Here is a 6,712-nt window from a genome sequence, read left to right on the forward strand (position 1 = left end):
TTTGCTATTATATTTGTAAAGTCACATCTCAGCTTAGTAAAGTTGGCCTTACCCCAGTTGAGAACTTCTACACCTGGTTTATCTTTGTCCTTTTCCACACGAGGAGATTCAATATAGATGTTGAAAAGGACGCTGGGTTTTGGTAGAATAATCAGTTTCCAGTGGCATAATGGTAGGTAACCAGAGGGCACAGATTTAAGGTAATTGGCAAAAGAACCGAAGGAGAGATGAGGAGAATATTCTTTACACAGTGAGTTGTTGTGATTTGGAATGCACTGACTCAGAACGTGGTGGAAACTGATTTAATAGTAACTTCTGAAGGGGAATTGGATAATTAGTTGAAGGGGAAGATTTACAGGGCTCTGTCTAAAGAGTAGGGATATTTAGATAGCTCTTTCAAAGAGAAGGCTCGGACCCGAATAACCGAATGGTTTCCTCCTGTGCTGTGCCATTCTATGTGTCTTTGAGCAAGAGAAAGAGAGAGAGAAGATGGAGAAAGAAAGAGAGAAAGAAAAATAGAGACTGAATGACTGGGAGAGGTAGTTGGAAATTAATTAACTTTAGAATAGGAATTGGATAAACACTTGAAGGGGAACAATTTGAGGACTATGGGGAAAGAGCAGGGAATGGGAGTAATTGTAGGGGTGAGATTTTGGTGGATTTGGATGAGAATACAAAAATAGAGTTGTTGCCGGATCTGGAGCCAATGTAGCTCAGTGAACAAAGAGGTGATGGGTGAACGGGACTTGATGCGAGTTAGGATATAGGCAGCAGAGTTTAGGATTGGCTCTAGTTTATGGAGGCTGTTAACTAGAAGGCCGATCAGGGGAGCATTGGAATAATCGAGTCTGGATTTAACAAAGGCATGGATGAGGGTTTATGCAGAGGAAGGGCTGAGGTGGAGCGGAGATGGGTGGAATTTTAGAGGTGGTAGTAGGCAGGAATGGTGAATCAGAAGAGATGAGTTCAGAGCTCATCTCAGGGACAAAGAGATCGCACAGGTTGCAAAGAGTCTGGTTCAGCCTCAGACTTTGAACAGGGAGGGAGACTGATAGAGAATGGATTTTGTGACGAGGACTGAAGTCAATGACTTTGCTCTTCCCAAGATTTAAGTAAAAAGCAGTAATACAGTGAAAAATGCTTTACAGATCCAATTTCTGGATATACTGACTTACCAGGGACACCAACAGCAGCAAAGAATGACGGATAGTAATACCATTCGCAAAGGTTTGCAGAGTTAATAGCTGGTTAGAGAGACTTACCAGGAACAATAACAGCAGCAAGGAGAGGAGAGCAAATCAAAAGAACAGTAATACAGTAAAGCATGATTAACAGAATTGCTGGAAAGAGAGGCTTACCAGGAACACCAACACCAGCAAGGAGCGGATAGAAAAAGTGTTGAATAATCATAAGTGCCAACTCTATCCGGTTGTCTAATGACATTGAATCATAATATTCTGAAAGAATGCCAAACTCCCATAAGAAAATCCTGGCCATTGCTGTAACATTCCAATCTATTGTTCTCAGATTCCGACCCATTGTTGTAACATTCCAATCTACTGTTCTCAGATTCCGACTCCCGCTCTGTGGTGATCACGGTTAGTGCTGGAGGAGATGCTCTTACTGACACTATGGGATAACACATTGAAAGGAGTCTCGTATTAATAGAAGAGGGAAACCCTGCACTGATACAATTAGGGTCCGTGGAGACTGACATTAGTTACAGTCGCTGAACAAACAGATTCAGTTAACCCACGGAGACTATCATTTATTAGAGTCACTGAAAAAACAGCTTCAGTTAACCACTTTCAATCCAGCACTTTTTTTTACAATAAAGTAGAACATTTACCCGGTCCGGATGGAATGTATGAGGGTTGCTGAGAGAAGGAATGGGGATAATAGCCCAGGCTCTGGCCAGAATATTACAAACTTCCATGGATATGGGAGTGGTGCCAGATGACTGGAGAGTTACAAATGTTACACACTGTTTAAAAAAGGAAAGAGGGATAAACCATGTAATTGCAGGCCAGTCAGCCTAATGTCAGTGGTGGGGAAAATTCTAGAGGCCATATTCCCAGACAAAATTATCTGTCCTTGGAAAAGGCATGGATTAAAAAATAACAACCAGCACGGTAATATTAATGGCAAAGTGTGTCTGACAAAACTATTCGAGTTCTCTGATGAAGCAACAGAGAGTGTTGATGAGGGTAGTGCGGATGATGTTGTGTATATGGAATTATAAAATGCATTTGATAAACTGCAATTGACTAGACTTGTTAGGACCAAAGGACAGTGGCAGTGGGGATCTGACATTAGGTAAGGGACAGAAAACCGAGGGTAGTGGTGAACGGCTGTTGTTCGGACTGGAGGGAAGTGTACTGTCGTGTCTCCCAGGGGTCGCTCTTAGGAACCCTGCACTTTTTGATATATAGTAATGATATAGAATTATATAAAGGGCATAATTTGAACCTTTGCAGATGACACGAATCATCGCTGCACTCCCTCCATGGCAAGAACATCCTTTCTCAGATAAAGCGACCAAAACTGAACACAATACTCAAGGTGTTGTCTCACCAAGGCACTGTACAACTGCAGCAAGAAATCCTTGTTCCTCTATTCAAATCCTCTTGCTATGAAGGCCAAGATACCATTTGCCTTCTTAATTGCCCGCTGCACCTGCATGCTCAAATTCAGTGACTGCTGCACAAGGACACCCAGGTCTTGTTGCACTTCCCCTTTTCCCAATCTATTGCCATTCAGATAATAATCTGCCTTCCTGTTTTTGCCACCAAAGTGGATAACCATGCATTTATTCACATTATTCGGCATCTGCCATACATCTGCCCAATTGCGCAACCTGTCCAAATCGTACTGGAGTGTCTCTGCATCCTCCTCACAGCACACACGCCCACGCAGCTTTGTGTCATCTGCAAACTTGGAGACGTTACATCTATTTACCTCGTCTAAATCATTAATATATATTGTGAATAACTGGGCTCCTATCACTGATCCCTGCAGTACCCCACTAGTCATTGCCTTCCGCTCAGAAAAAGACCCGTTTATTCCAACTCTTTGCTTCCTGTCTGCCAACCTGTATTCTATCCAAGTCAATACCTTACCCCCAGTCCCATGTGCTTTAAGGAGGATTGGAGTCGTAGACCTTTGATAAAGGTAGCGCGGAGCAGAGGCCTCGGGGTCTTAGTCAGCTGACTAACTTTGAGGGAAACAGTCGGCAAGCGACACGACAACGGAGTGATATCAGAATTCAAATGACCAGGCTGGTAGGGCAGGAATCCCGAGAGTACATCTTACTTGCTAACAGGTTCACATTTCTGGAAATTAGTTGGGATGATGGCTCCTCTGGGGAGCGCAACCAGAGCAAAGGCCCTGGCAACAGGGGTGGCTGAGCTGCACAGGTGGGGATGGGAAGAGTGGACGAGCAATAATGATAGGGGACTAATTGGTTACGGGAACAGGTACGTGTTTCTGTGGACTCAGATCTGAATCCAGGCTGGTATGTTGCCTCCCTGGTGCCAGGGTCAAGAATGTCACTGAGGGCTGCAGGACATTCTGAGGGGGGAGATCAGAACCATCGACATAGGCAGAAAGAGATATGGTGTCCTGCAGGCAGAATATAGGGAGCTAGGAAAGAGATTAAAAATCAGGACATCAAAGTAGTAATCTCCGGATTACTCCCAGTGGCACGTGCTAATGAGTACAGGAATACTACTATAGACAGATGAATGCGTGGCTAAAGTTTTGGTGCAGGATGGAAGGCTTTAGATTCCTGTGGCTTTGGGGCCATTTCTGGTGAAGGTGGGACCTGTACATCCTGTTAGAGTTACACATCCACAGAGCTGGAACCAATATTCTCATGGGGAGGTTTGCTAGTGCTGTTGGGGAAGATTTAAACTAGCTTGGCAGGGGAATGGGCACCAGCATATAGGAGTAGAAAAGAGGAATAATGTGCATAAAAAAAGAGTGTGTGGGATAGTACAAGAGAAGAAAGTAGTACGAGAGGCGGAAGTAGTACCATATTAGCTAGGAGCAGATTAAGAAAGACTACGAAAAATTTAAAAATGGGTTTCCAATGCATGTAAGTATATGCACAACGTGTGGTGAATAAGGTTGGTGAGCAAGAAACACAATTAGCCATGTGGCAATATGATGTTGTGGCAATAACGGAAACGTGGGTTAAAACGGTACATTCAGGGGTACAGGGTGTTCCATAAAGATAGTGATGGAAAAAAGGGAAATGCAGTGGCAGTCCTGATTAAGGAAGACATTGTAGTGTTGGAAAGGGTGGCTGTTCTTGAGAGGACAAGGGCATAATCAATTTGGTTAGAGTTGAGATGAAAAAAGGGTCTGATCACGCTATTGCAGGTATTGTACAGGCCTCCAAATAGTGAGAGACATGTGGAGGAGCAAATCTGCACGGAAATCACAGAGGTATGCAAGAGCTATAGAATGGTGATATTGGTGTACTTTATTTACCCAAATATCGATTGGGATAATGCTAGTTAAAAGGGAAAGGAGGTGGAGGAATTTCTGAAATGATTTCAGGAGAATTTCCTTGACCAGTATGTCCTAGGCCCAACTTGGAAGGAGGTATTGCTGGTCTGGTGCTATGGAAATATGTGGGCCAGGTCGTTCAAGTGTCTGTGGGAGAACACTTGGATAAGAGTGATCATCGTATCAGAAGATTTAGATTAGCAACGGAGAGGATCAAGGAACAATCTAGAGTGGAACTTCTATACTGGAATAGGGCTAACTTCAATGGGATGTGAAAAGATCTAGCCAGAGTAAAATGGAACAAAAGCCTAACAGGAAAAGCTGTGATGGAACAATGGGAGATGTTTAAGGAAGTGATGTTCCAAGAACAGGCTAGGTACATTCCAACAAGATGGAAGGTAAGGGAACCAAAGCAAGGGCTCCTTCAATGCCGAAGGAATTAGAGAAGATGATGAAACAAAAAAAGAGGGCCTATGATGCTTGTTAGGTGAATCCTTCAAGGGAGAACCAGACCAAATACAATAAGTTGAGAGGGGAAGTGACGATGGAGTTAAGATTGGCAAAGAGAGAATATGAGAGTAGAATGGCAGTTAACATAAAAGGGAACGCAAAATCTTCTACCAGCATGTAAACTTTAATGGATATAAGAAGCGGGGTGGGGCCTATTAGCGATAAAGAAGGTGTTAGACGCTTACAGGCGCAGGGCAAGGCTAGAATACCCAATGAATGCTTTGTATTGGTGTTTAATAAGGAGGTGGATGCTGACAGAATATCAGTAGAAGTGGAAAAGTTTGAAGCAATGGAAGGGGTGAAAATTGATAGACAGGATGTTGTAGAAAGGCTGGGCATGCTTAGAGTGGATAAGTCGCCTGGTCCAGATGATTTGCATCCCAGGTTGTGAAGGGAATTGTGGGATGAGATAGCGGAAGAGATTGCCATAATTTTTCAATCTTCCCTAGATGCAGGGGAGATGCCTGAGGATTGGAAATTGGCAAATGTGACAGCAATGTTCAAGAAAAGGTATATGGACAATCCTAGTAACTACAGCTCGGTCAGTTTAGCATCAGAGGTAGGTAAAGTTTTAGAAAGAATAATCAAGCAAAATATTAACGGGCACTTGGAGAGGTTGAAGCTAATGAAGGAGACCCAACAGAGATTTGTAAAAGACAGATCATGTTTGACTAATCTAATTTAATTTTTTGACGAAGTAACAGGGAGGATTGATTAATGGAATGCAATGAATGTTGTCTACATGAATTTTTGGAAGGCATTTGACAAAGTACCACCTAGAAGGCTGGCTAACAAAATTGAGGCCCTTGGAATATGTGGGTCAGTGGCAGTTTGGATAAGGAACTGGCTTAAGGACAGAAAACAGCGAGTTTTGGTAAAGGGCTGCTTTTTAAACTGGAGGATTGTAGACAGTGTGTTCCCCAAGGCTCAGTGCTAGGACAATTGCTTTTTCATACATATATATATATGACCTGGATATTGGAATAGAGAGTAGAATTTCTAAATTTGTCAAAGACAGCAAACTTGGGGGGGGGGGCAAACTGTGAGGATGATGCCAATCAACTGCAACAGGACATAGAAAGGCTAGCAGAATGGGCAGACAAGTGGCAGATGGAATTTAATACAGAGGTGTGAGGTGATGCATTTTAGCAGAAGGAACAGCGAGAGGCAATATTCACATAATGGCACAGTTTGAAAGAGTTTGCAGGGACAGAGGATCCTGGGAGTTAATGGCCTAGAAATTCAGTGTAGCCACTTTTGGGGCAGTAAAGTCGGGCGGGCGCTAAAGTTAGCGCCCGCCGGAAAGTGGAGGCCACTTCGCCAATATTCAGTAGCTTTGGCCAAGGAGTTTGGGCGAGCGCTGAAACTAGCGTTGCACTCCTATCTTTAGGAGCTAAGCCGGCGGTGCAGACTGATAACGCCAAGGCCAGGCGCAGCGCAGGTGCGGTCATGTTTTGATTGACAGCAGACACCCTGACGCCGGCCAGCTATTAAAGGGGGAAGGGTCGACTTTGTCTGCTGCCACGCCCTGGATAGTGGAGCCCTGCAGCTAGGCCTGAACACTGCTGGTGGACCCAAATAGCGCCTGAAGCCATGCAGAAGGCCCGTGAACGAGCGCAGCGCTTCTCAGAGCATGCTTTGAGGGTGCTGCTTAGGGGTTTGGAAAAGAAAAGAGAGATCTTGTGCCCGG

This window comes from Somniosus microcephalus, unplaced genomic scaffold, assembly GCF_052327205.1.
Source record: "Somniosus microcephalus isolate GS21.2 unplaced genomic scaffold, FLI_Smic_1.0 unresolved_chr3, whole genome shotgun sequence".
NCBI lineage: Eukaryota > Metazoa > Chordata > Chondrichthyes > Squaliformes > Somniosidae > Somniosus > Somniosus microcephalus.